We start from the raw sequence: 15153 nt of genomic DNA on the forward strand, positions 1-15153 counted from the left end.
GTCGCGTGGGTCTTTGCCGATTGTATCGAGTCGTATTTTCTCCTATGTTATTCGCAATGGGGATTTTTATGGGTGGCTTATTGAGCCTACACCAACACTCCTGTCTCGCCGGAGGGCCATCGTGCCAGTTCTGTTGAACGTCCCAACCAACATTGGGGCGACCACGCTGATGGGGCTACCACATTGGATCTAGCTGGGCGTGGTGCAGCATTTCTTACTCAGCTGCTCGATGCCAGAACAGACGCTGTTTGAGCCGCACCTCCTTGGTGAACAGACGCTCGTGTCTCCCACCTCCTCAATCTAGCTGAAGTCAGAAGGACAACAGTGCCCAGGCTGCACTACCAGCTAAGCACACAACTCTTAGCTGGCGGTCTTTGTCATCGCTTGACTCGTGGAAGCATGAGGTACGAACTTGTGAGGACCAGAGCTATGTTGGACGCTCTCCTTATCGACTCACCGATTTCACCGTTTTGCAGCCCAGATAGAACAGCTTTGGCATATTATGCACGAATACGGATTCCCGGATAAACTGATACGATTAATCAAGGCGACAATGGATCGAGTGATGTGCGTAGTTCGAGTATCATGGACATTTTCGAGTCCCTTCGAATCTCGCAGAGGGTTACGGCAAGGTGATGGTCTTTCGTGCTTGCTGTTAAACATTGCATTAGAAGGTGTAACAAGGAGAGCGGGGATAAACACGAGTGGGACGATTTTCACGAAGTCCATTCAGCTGCTTGGATTCGCTGATAATGTTGATATTATAGCTCGTAAATTTGAGACGATGACGGAAACGTACATCCGACTAAAGAGTGAGGCCAGGCGAATCGGATTAGTCATTAATGTGTCGAAGACAAAATACATGATGGCAAAGGGCTCCAGGAAGGAATCACCGCGTCCGCCACCCTGAATTTATATCGACGGTGATGAAATCGAGGCGGTTGAAGAATTCGTGTACTTGTGCTCACTGGTGACGGCCGACAACGACACCAGTAGAGAAATTCAGAGGCGCATTGTGGCAGCAAATCGTGCTTACTTTGGACTCCGCAGAACTCTACGAGTTCTCTATGGGCACGAAACATGGACCGTACGTACAGAGGATCAACGCGCTCTTTGAGCTTAGGAACGGAAGGTGTTGCGTACGATCTACGGCGGAGAACAGATGGAAGACGGGTTTTGGAGAAGGCGAATGAACCACGAGCTGAATCAGCTGCTGAGAGAACCAACCATTGTCCACACCGCGAAAATCGGGCGGCTACGGTGGACGGGTTACGTCATCATGATGTCAGATAGCAACCCGACTAGAATGGTTCTCGAGAGTCATCCGACCGGTACAAGAAGACGTGGTGCGCTGCGAGCTCCCAGACAACCAATTTGCACGTATAATGAAGTTTATGTTCATGTTATACGTACGGGCTTGGTGGTCTAGTGGCTACCGCTTCTGATTCGTATGCAGAAGGTCATGGGTTCAATCCCTGGCCCGTCCTTTTCATCCTACTTTGTATCTTTCTATCCACTTTCTCTCGCTCTCTCTTCTCTACATATACAACTCATGTATATTCATATGTTCATAGCCATCGCTAGAACCAGAAACGAATTGAAAAAAGTCGTTTCCCTCCCTTCCGACTTCCACTCACAGCACAGCGTATATATAACGCCTATAAGTTATGCAACCAAAGCGTGCTGTGCCGCTTGACCTTATTCACCTTATTCACCACACAATCTATCACGAACACTATAAATAACCCCTATCCATGGATCGCATCACCGGCCCAACGGTGACTCCTAGATCTGCCATCCTTTCCGTCTAACAAATACCCCAGTCCGTGCGGGTTGTGGGGACGCAGAGTGCTCTCGATCTCTAGTAGCAACAACCAGTACACTCTAACATTCCTTTCCCTTCCCAGCTGACTATAAGGATTTGGCCGGCGCCGTTATTGATCGAATATGCATGAGCTGCTAAAATTGCACTTTGAGAATAAGTGGAATGTCCCAGCCCCTTATTCAGTTGGATCTCAGTGCAATTGGTACCAGTTCAGATCAATCACGGAGGAGCAACCATTGACATGTATAGTCAGAATTGATCGATCGATCGATCGATGTTATACGTACTTTTATACGGTAAAGTTACATCGCATAAGATGCAGTAAAAGTGCCTTATGCGTACAAAAGTGGAGGCGCTATACGTGCATTGACGGGAAAATAATGACGCTTTATGACTTGAAGCGATATCTTATGCGATGTACGGTATGTACAATGGCGACGTAATATAGCACCTTATGCGACTTAAAATATTCGAAATAAAAAAATCTTGTCACCTAAGTATCGAACTAATAACCTTTGGATTATCGAGCCGCACTTCACACTTAGCACCAAACACTACTTATGAAACACACTGATTTAATGTCATGACATTCTAACTCACCTCAGTGCTTGTTGGAATGCACTTGGTTTCCGTGCGCTGTTCGTGTTCGGCAGGCTTCTTGGACATCAAAATGATGTAGCTTGTTAAAACTTTCGATTTAAGATATCCTAGCTAGTCAGGCTAATAAAAATACGGGTGCACTATGCCTGCAGGGCCCACATAGCCGAGGCGGTAAACGCACGGGTATTCAGCATGACCATGCTGAGGGTGACTGGTTCGATTCCCGGTCGGTCCAGGATCTTTTCGTAAAGGAAATTTCCTTGACTTCCTTGGGCATAGAGTATCTTCGTGCCTGCCACACGATATACACATGCAAAATGGTCATTGGCAGAGGAAGCTCTCAGTTAATAACTGTGGAAGTGCTCATAGAACACTAAGCTGAGAAGCAGGCTTTGTCCCAGTGAGGACGTTACGCCAAGAAGAAGAAGAATGCCTGCTTGATGATCAACTAGCAACTGAAGGATGATCTCATTATCGGGAATAGATTTATGATGATATCGGTGAGTGTTCTACTGTTGCTCAGCGGGGTGGTGATAAGGAGAGCACAGGTAGTATTTTGTAGAGATCGGTATTAGCAGGGAGAGTATTTTCTCTACGGTGGATTACTGATACAGTTTTATGGGAAGTTTTATTGCTGTGATATGGTGCTGTTGAAATTCTGAATAATTCGCTGAAAAAGTTTATAAAAAATAAAGTTTGGTAGTTTCTTTAATAAATCCCTGGAGAAGTTTTTGGTAGTTTCTTTAAAAAGTCCCTGGAGAAATCCGGTGATGTTTTTGGAGTTTTTAGACGGTTATATGGCTAATACAGCCCGAGCAGGAATGAACAACTGCCACATAACTGGAGCATACCAAAGTCAGGTATCATACCAAGACTAGGTATTGGTCGGTTATCAAGGTATAGAAAAAAAACTTATTTTGGTATTTTGTAAGTATTGATACAATTCCTCAACGAGTTATTGGTTTGGTGTTGAGGACTGCTTGAGGTATTATTCAATTATGGAAAAATCGTCATTTGTATGGAAAAACCGCCGATTATTATTTAGGTATTGTCATACCTCATGTCATTATTCAAGCGTTATGCAAAAAATACACACCATTTATTATTTTAGGTATATTACCTCTTATGCAGGGCTACTTAATACCTCATTCAGGTTGTAGGTATTCGGTTTTCTATACCTGACTTAGTTATTCTTCAGCTATTTTCTCCTGTTCGGGAGGGGTTTAAAGAGTTTTCAAGGGGGTGTCATGGGATTTCAGAGAGGTTTCAGAGAGATTTCAGAGGCGTTTTAGGAGGTTTCAAGTCTCTATCATGGAGTTTCAGGGGTGTTTTAGTGAGTCTCAGGAAGTTTCAGAGGGATTATGACTGTTTCAGGAGGCTTAACGGCTGTAATAGGGTGTTTCAGGGGATTTTCAGGTCGTCCTTGACAGTTTCATGAAATTACTGGGTGTTTCAGGGAAGTTTCAAACCGTTTCAGGGAGTTTGAGGGGGTTTTATGACCGTATCAGCAGGTCTCCGGGGATTTTAAGAGGTTCTTAGGATATTTTATGGCGTTTCAGGGTAATAGGTTTCAAGGGAATTCAGAGCATTACGGAGTGATTCATGGAGTTTTCTGGTGCATTTCTGGGGTCTTCAGCGGTGGCTATAAGTGTTTCAGGTCGTCTCTTAATAGTCATCAAAATTCTCCCCTTAAGGCGAAACTGGAAGCATTTTCTCATTTTTTTTGGTTTTTGATTTTTTTTATTAAATAATGAAGCAATATTTTCAAAATCAGTTGACGTGCACATGTAGAGTATGGATCGAGGTATCTTCTAATTTTTTTTTAAGGTGGAACATGTTTTCCATTTTTGCAGAAACCATTTTTTTGTGAAATTTTGTTCAAAAATGGTTTCTGCAAAAACGAAAAACATTTTCCACCACAAAAAAAAAACAGAAGATACCTTGATCTATACTCTACAAGTGCACGAAAACCGATTTTGAAAATATTGCTTCGTTATTTAATAAAAAAATCAAAAACCAAAACGTGAGAAAATGCTTCCAGTTTCGCCTTGAGCCCTCTTAAAAGTCCTTAAAATTCTCTGAATCAAACTAAAAACGTCTAAAGTCCCCTTTGCGCCTTTAACGACCCTGACATCTCCCCTGGAACCTCCTTCTCTCATCCTGTCCTGAAACATACCAAAATCAGATATTATACTAAGACAAGGTATTGTTCGGTTATTCTGATTTAAAATAGCTTATTTTGGTATTGTGTCATCGACAAAACAAACACCTGGTGATCGCCACAGCAGTCGATATAAAAAACTACGCTCTGATTCGTCACTTTTAAGGACGTGACCAAGACAGTTCTCGACCTGTGGAGGATTGCGTCATTCTTGTCAGAGATTAGTGCTTTGGTTCGGACGGGAAGAAGGCAACCCTCATAACAGCAGTCTAGGACTATATCACCTACGAATTTATGCGACTTGCTTAATGCTAATGCTAACATTACTAAACTAGGTTAGTTATTCACTCTTCACCGAAATGTTCATTTCTTCCCAGTAGTTTTCCAATCCAACTTTCCTCGATAAAAAATCTTCGACTATGGTGAACGTCTCGGAAGTGGTTGGTTAGATGATAGAAAAATTCCTCCAACCAACACTCTATTTGGATCGCAGTTAATTACTCCCAACAATGTCGAGCACACCTTCCAATTCACAGATCAACTACCGTAAACTCCATTTAGGGAAATTCAGGTACACTTGCTACCTACCTACGAAAAAGCCATCCGGTTACATCTCGGTTGGTTGAACCAGTGTGGCCCCAACGTACGCCTCTCAGACTTACAATCAACCGACCAACCAAGGAGTTCATTGAGAGTGAGACCACGAACACCGGAAAATACTCTCACTCTCGGTGAGTGTATCAAGCTTTGAACCAAAACATGGACCCACCATCGCACCACACCGGTCTGTGGTCCGTCTGCATGGCTGCTGCAACAAGTTACACCTTTGCAAGAAACGGAGGCGTGAAACTTGTTTGGTCACTTGACGCTGCGCTGCTACTGATCGAGCCGGTCGGTCATTCGGTGTGACAAAGTCGTTTATCTTTGGCAGCAGTGCACGGTGCAATGTGATGTTGTCTCGCTACACCTGGGAGCTACAAGATGATTTTCCTGGAATTTATCGAGGGCAGGAAGCTCCTTGAACGCCATCAATCGTTCTTAAAACTCCTTGAAGATCATTAAAACGCCTAAAAAACACCCTGAAAATTCCTGTTGAAGGCACACTTTAATTCTTCGAAACCCCATCTGGCACTCCAAAGAAATTCCCATGAAACCTCTTGAAATCTCCTGAAACAACCCTAAAACGCTCCTAGAATCCTCTGAAACGCCCATCCGAACCCCTCTGATATCATCTGTAATTCCCTAGAAAACTCTCTAAACTCCCCAAGACGACATACTTCATGGATGTGTATTTCAAATTTACCAGGAATTCCGCTCGGTACACTCCCACTTGATCAACGAGAAAAACTCGCGGAAAGAAATTTATGAACCAACACGACTCGGATGCTGTGCTGGACCGTGCTCTGTGCACCAAGTACGACCATGGCGGACCCAAAGAGGGGTGAAAAGTTTAATATAGAGCACCGGATCTGGGGGTCTGAAGACCATTTGGCCGTAGCCTTTGGTATCAAACGCGTGCACGTCGTCATAGGGTTCGTCGTGGTCGCCAGTTCGTGTGGTTGTTGTCACTCGTCGTCGGGGAAAAGATCAATTTCTCCTGCCGCGTGCAAAAGTCTAGACGGGATCACGTCACGATTGATTGGCGCGCAATCTGCGCTAATGAGGCACGATCTTTGAAAATTCCACCCATCGCATCGCATCGGAGAGGTTTGGCGCGCGAGCGCGCGCATGTGTGAAAAGTGTCTAGATTTTCGGACCCCTGGCTTGGGCTGCCCGTCCGCCCTCGGTGAGAAGTGAGTGAAGAAAAACATCATCGGAGGCAGTACCCAAGAAAAAGAGTGAGAGTGTCGTCACCCGGCCTGGGCCGGGTATCTGTGCGAGAGGTCCACGGTGCAGCATCAGACCCTGGCAATCTCATATCGATTCGAGATCGCGGACGGTTCGGAGGCGAAAAGTTTTTCCTCTTCGGTCGGAACGGGTGGTGCGTGGTGCGCGCGCGTGTGAATTTCTAAACATTGTCAGTGGTGGCCGAGAAGACGGTCGGACGGACGGACCCCAAGTGGGTAATGTTGGTTGGGTACGACCATTCGGACGTCGAATGCAGACAAAGTTCATTTGGTGTGAAAGGGAATATGATTACCATTTTCTTCGTTGGAAAGGTCGCAAAGTGAGATTTGGGAAACAAGTGCCTGACAAGTCAGTGTCGTTTTGTACACGCAGATTAGAAGGTGGATTGTCTGCGGTTTGAATCTGCCGGAGAAACGATTTTGTTGCGGTGAGGTGTTATGAAGTGCTGAACTAGCCAGTTGAAGAAAACGTGAATCGTGGAAAAGTTGATGAACATCTCCAAAAGGGTAAGATATTTTAATGGGATTGTTGAATGTCTAATTCAACGATAATTGTGTAGTGGGTTTGCAATACAGAAGGTGAACCAAGGAAAGGATGATTTAAAGAAAAGATTTTAATGCAACGTTTTTTGGAAAATAACAATTTCAAGTGATAAAAAGTGCAAATCAGTGATGTCAAATAAAATGGAAAGCATTGGGTAGTAGTTTGAATTGTTCAAATGGACAGCATATTTAACTACATTAATATTTTAATCACTGCAACCTGATTTCGTTTGAAATCTTTACAAAGGTTTATTCAGAGATATTAACTATTACTATTGATAGCTATACCCATCCTAAATTTATTCTGATATTTTTTTTTTGCTCTATATAATGTGCTTCTGAGTTTATACTCAGAATAGTGAATGAAAATTAGAAAATTTCCGACCTAAAGTAGAAACTTCAGATAAGACTTATTCTAATAAAGTATTGATTAGTTGACATACACTGCTCGATAAAATAGAAAAGTGATGAAATACATGACTGCATAAGATGTAGTTAACAAGCATAGCAGCACAAAGCCACTTCTCGTTCAGAATTACAATGTTTATGAAGATCCGCAATATTTTTTTTGTCGAACTTGACCGTCCAGACCGATTGGAAGATCGACGATGATTATCAGTGACCAGGTGTCGTAAGTAAACAACTGCAATGTATTTTTTATTCCACCCAGCGTAACACTTGTAAGTAGTGCGAGATACTGTCTAGAAGTTCTAGAAGGTCAATTACCACCACAAAGGGTTTGTACATACAGGGGATAGACAATCCGGGTAGAGGAAAAGAGCTAAATAATATCATATTTTGATATGGAGATCAAAAAGTGAGATTGGTTTGATTGGACTCTATGACATTTCCCCGAATTCCATTACCCCGAATGACACTAACCCGAATTCCATTACCCCGAATGACCCATTTCCCCGAATTCCATTACCCCGAATGACCCATTTCCCCGAATATTTTTTCTGAATTATAAATTTCGTATTTTCCAATACGAAGGAAAATCCTGACGTTCATGCCGGAACGAACTTGCTTGGTCGATCATACTTTATTCTGCCTATTTTTTGCGGTGAAGCTCCTAGGACCCTTTGAACAGAACTCTAACCAGTATGATTAAAAGAACAGGCAATAACCAAAAGAAGGAAAAAATCTCTACTAAACAATTGGTTTCGGATCATATCGACGAAAGAAATAAACTAATGTGATCATGTCACTCTTCCATATAACAGTATAACTTGAAAGAACAGCCTATGATTAAAAGAAGGAAAAATCTCTGATATAAATAATAACAGTTGCGACGCCAACAAATAGCTTAAATAGATGACTAGAAAGAATAGCCTATGTTTGAAAGAAGGATACATATGTGATGACCACATAGTAGTTAGAATGTCCTTGAATGAAAGTTATTTGGTAGTAGGGTCAGAAAAAACAACATTATGCTCAAAGAAGGAATTTTTTTGTTAAAAATGTGGTGAAACACTTGGTGTACCGATAACTACCCATGGCGGGTCTCGAGGTAGGCTTGTGGATAAATAATTCGAATATTGGGCCATTCGGGGAAATGGGTCATTCGGGGTAATGGAATTCGGGGAAATGTCGTAAAGCTATTTAGATTTTGTAAGATCTAACCAATAGCAGCGAGCTATTCGTTTGATCATGAAATATCAAATTTTGATATTGTTCAGATGTTTCAGGAACATTTAGAAATTCAAATTGCTGTAACTTTTCGAAAAGTGCATCAAAGATTAACAAATTTGCACTGTAAGTTGATCAACTATTTGTGTATCAGTGGAAAAAATTTGGAAAAGATCGAACTATTCTGTACGAAGTTTTAAAGATTCTAAAAAAACGTATAATTATTTGATTAACTTAACATTCTTAACACGGAAGAAAATTATAACGATTGAATTATTTTTCCAACAAATTTTCTTAAATTTCATCATCGTTTTAAAATTCAAGATGCTAATTATAGTTCATTCAAATTCCCTCTGATTGTCTTGAATTGTTTTGAAAGAACGTAATAACATAGGCGGCAATTCATTGAAAAAGTAATGGGATGCATTTTAAAAATTAACCAATATACTAAAAAAATCATAAATTTATTTAAATCGCTTTAACTTTTTCTCTTGTTAATAATTTCAAGTTGAGTCAAACGTTTTTCAGACCTTATTATATAAGTCATAAATGGACAAAATTTCATTGCATTCGGATCATTGAATCCGGAAATATAACACCTCAAAATTGGCTATCGGATAATTCTACCTTTTTCTAATATGCTTATAACTTCGTGCAGAATAGCACGATCGTTTCCAAATTTTGTCCACTGATATACAACTAGTTGATCAACTTACAGTGAAAATTTGAGAATATTTTATGCACTTTTAGAAAAGTTACAGTTAATTGGACATTTTTTGAAAAGTGAAAATTTTGCCTTTCCCGATCATTTTATCTATCCCCTGTACATGGTTCAAAAGGCGATGTACAGTTATGTTCATAAAAATAGCAGTAAAGGCCAATTTCCATACAAAATTGCCAACTTTGACAAGCTGAAAATTGGACAGCAATCTACAATTATGCTGAGTTTTGGTAAAGTTAAAATTAAAAGTTTTCAGTTGAGCTACAAAAAAGTCATGTCAAATTGTTCAAATCGATGACAGTGTAAATAAATTCTGATGTTGCTCTATCCTGAAGTAGAATCAAAAGTGCTTCGCACGATATCGGAAATGCATCCGCCTAGGATTTTAATGAAGAGCAGTGGAGAATTACAAATTATTAACTTCAACATCTCATACTCAGCTTGGATATCATGTTCTGTTATTACTGACTTATCAATCCATACCCGCTCAGCGTACTATTTATAAGACAGTTTTGTTAAGTGAATACCTTGAGAATTACACAACATTTCGGTATGCAGTCTTCGAAGAACTTGTTCAGATGATCCATACCTTTTGCATTGTGGACAAATAACTGCAGAATTGGCTCACTAAGTGGCGAAAACGTTGCTGCGAGGATAATGTGTTGCCTCCGTTTATGAATCCAAATTCAAATGAGAAGTATATTTTTGTCTGATATATTAATAATGGTTTTTAATTTGTTGGTGTAGAAATTGATGCAGAGTAGTTGTTGATACCGATGTGAATCTTATATTGAAAAGATCTTTAGTTAGATTTTTTTCAACGGATCGTGCTGCAATATAATTGATTTGATTTGATAATATCTCGACCCAACAAAAGGATACCATATTGATGTTTTCCGCAAATATGTTTATCTGTGTCAATTTCTTGATTTTGCTTTGGCTGACCAAGCCATGTGGAAAATTACACTGTTGAAAATGCTTTGACATCCATGTACACAACAGAACTTGTGGTTGATGAACAAATTGAGATTTGAATTATAAAAAGAAATCCACGTATTCCGGAGAGACTCGAACTCACGACTCCCAATTCGCTAGACGGGTGACTGTGGAATCGAGTTCAGTTCTAGGCCTGCTGGCGACCGAGATAGTCGAGTGACTCCGTAGCTTGAAGGAATAGAAGCGCCCGTCTAGCGAATTGGGAGTCGTGAGTTCGAGTCTCACCGGAGTACGTGGATTTCTTTTCATAATTCAAATCTCAATTTGTTCATGTTTATCTGACTAAAATTATTTCAATTACGTAATTATTAATAAGGGATCCTTCGAGCATATGGAGCCGTGGGAAAACAATTCAAGTACAGAAGAGTCATGTGTCGAAAAGATTCCCAGTTTAAAATTATCTCACTAGATGTCACGAATATATTGGTTTAAATTCGAAGCTTCCTGCAAGGATTTATCTATGAAAATATTCAACAATTTCTTCCGATATTTCTACATGAATTTCTTATAGAATTCCTATCAGGTTTCATCTTGTTTTTCCTCCCAAGATTCCTGTAGGGATTCGTCCCAAGATTTCTCATGGAATTCCACCTGCAATTGTTCCCGGTTTTCCTCTAAGCATTCTTCCGGAGACATATCTTCCTGTATTCTTCTTCTCCCAGGGACTCCACGCAGGATTCCTTCATTGTTTTCTCACGTGATTTTTTCAAGGATTTCTCACGGGATTGAAAAAAAATAATGTTTGCTGGGTTTTCATCAAGCGTTTCTCCAGAGATTACTTGTGAGATTTATTCAGAGTTTTCTCCCGGGATTCGTTCATTGATTTTGCTAGTCATTTTGTAAGGATTTTTCCGCCATGTTTTTCAGGGTTTCCTTTTGAGATTCTTTTCGGGATACTTCCATTGATCCGTCCGGAGTTTCCTTTAGATATTGTTCTCCAGGATTCTAACATAGGTTCCTCCAGGATATTTTCTAGAAATCCGTAAGGAATTCCTCCTGGGATTCTTTCATTGATTCCTTCTAGGATTTATTTAGGAAGGATTCAGGGAGACTTCTCCCAGGATTTCTTTCGGACTCTTTCACGGATTTTTCATAAGATTCCATCAGGAATTTCTCCAGGATTCTTCCTGGTTTTTCTGTCGGGATTCTTGCTGGGGCTTTTCCGGGATTACTTCAGGCATTCAGGCCTGAAGTGGATGAATTAGAAGGCAGACAAAATCTGGTTTTATGAGCCTTTGCATGGAAAAAAAAAAATCACCAAATCCCCCCTTAGTTGGCACTTATGCCTGCTTGTGTCAATCAGATATTCCAGCAGAGATTCAATCAATGATATTTTGGGGGATTCTCACTGGATTGTTTTAAGAGATTTCTTGATTGATTTCTCACGGGATTCCTTAGGAAATTTCTCCTGGGTTTCGCTCAAGGATTTCTTTAGAGATTCCTTCATTGGATCTTTCCTGGATTTCTGCAGAGATTCCTCCTGACATTCTTCAATAGATTTAATCCGGCATTTTTTTTCTGGATTCGTTCCGCGAATCTCCCCGGGAATCCTGTCGAGGTTCTTCCCGGGATTCCTTCAGGGATTTTTCCAGGAATCTGTCAAGGATACCATCAGGAATGCGTTTTTCAATTCCTACCGGGTTGCCATCATTGATTCCTCCTGAGACACTTTTAGGGATTCCTACAGGGCATTCTTCCGAGCTTCGTTCATGGATGTTTTCCGAATCCGATCAAGGACTACTTCCGGGATTCCAGCAATGATTCTATCCGGGTTTGCTTCCGGGGTTTTTTCACGGATATTTCCAGAGATTGCATCAGATTTCCTTTCTTCATTGATTTACTAGGTTTACTTAGAAATTCCTTCTGATATTTGTTCAGAGATTCTTCCTGGGTTTTCGTATCCCGTCGGTCCTTCTGCAGGGTTTGTTCGAGAAAATTATTCCGGTATTTTATTTCGAAACTACTCCCGATATTATTTTAATGATAACTTCAAGAGTCTTTTAAGGTTTTTTTCAGGGGTTCCTTAAGGGATTTCTCAAAGACTCCTTCCTCTGCTCTTACAGGAGAATTCCTGTAATTTTTTGAGGTTCCTCCAGGTAATTTTCCGGGAATTCCTGCACTAATTTCCTTTGGACAAAATAAATAATATTGCTCGATTTGCCTCGAGACTCCGTTGCATAATGCACAAATTTCTATTCCTGCAGATTTTTTTTTTTCAATGATTCCATTAGGAATTTCTCCTGGGACTTCTTTAAGAGATTTCCTCCAGGTTCTCTTCAAGTTATTTTCCAGGATTCCTTCGTTGAGTTATACCGCACAGAAAAAAATATGTAATTAAATTTCAGCGAGAAACCATGCACATAAAGGGAATGCTAGAGTTAGTACACTTTAACATGAGATATAGGAAAATTACATTACCATCGAGTAAATTTCCGCCAACCATCACGTAAACCATCATGGTCTCCAACCGGTTACGCGACTATTGACGGAAATTTACACGAACGTAACGTAATGTAAATATGCACTAACTCTAGCATTCCCTTTATGTGCATGAACTCTCGCTGAATTTTAATTACATATTTTTTCTGTGCGGGATTTTCTCATTGATTTTTACCGGGTTTCCTGAGTTTCCTATAAGGATTTCTCTCGAGATACTTTCAGTGATATTTTCAAGGATTCCCTCCGAGATTTCTGTGTGGTTTTCTTGCGAGATCCTATCATTAATTTCTTCCGGGAATAGTTCAGGCCATTTTTCAGGGGATTTATTTGGGGTTACTTCAAGGATTTCATCTTAATAATTTTTCCAGCGATTCCTACATTTCTAATAGAGATAGAGTCACGGAAATCTCCCAAGATTCTTTCAGGGAATCTTTCCGAGATTTATTTTTTAATTTCTTTTTATGTGTTTATCAGCTAATGGATCAATGAAGCCAGCTTTTCTAGCGTTCACCGCATGTAAACAAAGGCGCCACCGTATATGGACATTAACATTGTGACAGCAGTGGAGTTATGTCAAACACACAAGGCTACGGTGTGGCGCTATCTGTTCATTCCATAGCGGCAGTTTTAGTTATTTTAGTGATCCATTCTTCACATTTTCCGAGATGATTTCTTCAGGAATCCTGTCGGTATTTCTTCCTCCAAAGATTGCTTCAGGATTCTCTGAGGGACTTTTCTTGAGATGTTTTTCAGGGATTTCTGACAGCATTTCTCCTGGATTCTTTCAGTGATATCTTCCTATAGTAATCTTGGAGTTTTCCCTGAGGCTGGATTCCTTCTGATAATTTTCCCGGGGTAACTGCGTACGTAGATTACTTCATGTAGGGTTATTTTTCAATAGTGTAACACGCTGCAACTACAGCATCATCAACGTCCACTGCCCACACGAAGGGAGAACTGATGACGAGAAAGAAGCGTTCTACGCGCAGTTGTAGCAAACATACGATGGTTGCTCGCCGCGTGACGTGAAAATCGTTGTCGGCGACATGAACGCGCAGGTAGGAAGGGAGGAAATGTACAGACCGGTAAACAGGCGAAACAGCCTGCACGCCGTATCGAATGATAACGGCCAGCGATGCGTAAACTTTGCAGCCTCCAGTGGTATGATAGTCCGAAGCACCTTCTTCCCCCGCAAAGATATCCACAAAGCCACCTGGAGACCACCCAACCAACAAACAGAAAATCAAATCGACCACGTTCTAATCGACGGTAAATTCTTTTCGGATATAACAAATGTCCGCACATACCGCAGTGCGAATATAGATTCGGATCACTACTTAGTCGCTGTATGCATGCGCTCAAAACTTTCGACAGTTATCACCACGCGTCGAAGTCGAACGCCGCGGCTCAACATCGAGCTGCTGCGTAACGTAGCAGTGGCTCAAGACTACTCGCAGCAGTTAGCAGTGGCCCTACCAACGGAAGAGCAGCTTGGCGCAGCTACACTTCCCAAGTAACACACTTGTTACAGAAGAGTCACGGCGGCGCAGGTTGGTTACGCAAAAGTCACTGTGACTTACTTCTAGCAAGTAAGCATTTATTTGTTAGGATTAAGTCACAGTGACTTCTGCGCAACAAAAACCTGCGCCGCCGTGACTCTTCGGTGACAAGTGTGTTACTTGGGTTGAAGATGACTGGAGGGACATCCGATCCGCCATAGGTAGTACCTCGGCTACAGCACTAGGTTTCGCGACTCCGAATCACAGAAACGACTGGTACGACGGCGAATGTGAACAGTTGAAAAACGAGAAGAATGCAGCATGGGCGAGAATGCTGCAACACCGTATGAGAGCGAATGAGGCACGTTACAAACAGGCGCGGAACAGGCAGAACTCAGTCTTCCGGATGAAGAAGCGCCAGCATGAAGAACGTGATCGCGAAGCGATGGAAGAGCTGTACCGCGCTAAGGATACACGAAAGTTCTACGAGAAGCTGAACCGCTCGCACAGAGGCTTTGTGCCACAAGCCGACATGTGCCGAGATAATCACGGGAATATTCTCACGAGCGAGCGTGAGGTGGTCAAGAGGTGGCGGCAGCATTATGATGAGCACCTGGTGACGTTGCAAGTACCGAAGGTGACGTGGTAACAGATCTAGGAGTATGTGCACAGGACGAAAGACTTCCGGCCCCTGACCTCAAAGAGATTGAGGAGGAGGTTGGCCGGTTGAAAAACAACAAAGCCGCTGGAGCAGATCAACTACCAAGCGAGATTCTAAAATACGGTGGGAGCACTACACTGGGTCATTACCAAGATTTGGGAGGAGGAAGTATTACCGGAGGAATGGATGGAAGGTATCGTGTGTCCCATCTAAAAATAAGAGCGACAAGTTG

General features: G+C 41.6%; 1 protein-coding gene across 2 annotated transcripts in view; it reads left to right on the forward strand.

Annotated features, from left to right (window-relative positions):
* Positions 1-6016: 6016 nt before the first annotated feature.
* Positions 6017-15153, forward strand: part of LOC115268227 (titin-like) — a 79667-nt gene continuing 70530 nt past the window's right edge. For both annotated transcript variants that reach the window (XM_029852249.2, XM_062859845.1), the window contains exon 1: positions 6017-6940. The gene's annotated coding sequence lies outside the window, so the exon portion shown is untranslated. The remainder of the gene's footprint in view (positions 6941-15153) is intronic.

Source organism: Aedes albopictus, chromosome 3 (assembly GCF_035046485.1).
Source record: "Aedes albopictus strain Foshan chromosome 3, AalbF5, whole genome shotgun sequence".
Taxonomy (NCBI): Eukaryota; Metazoa; Arthropoda; class Insecta; order Diptera; family Culicidae; genus Aedes; species Aedes albopictus.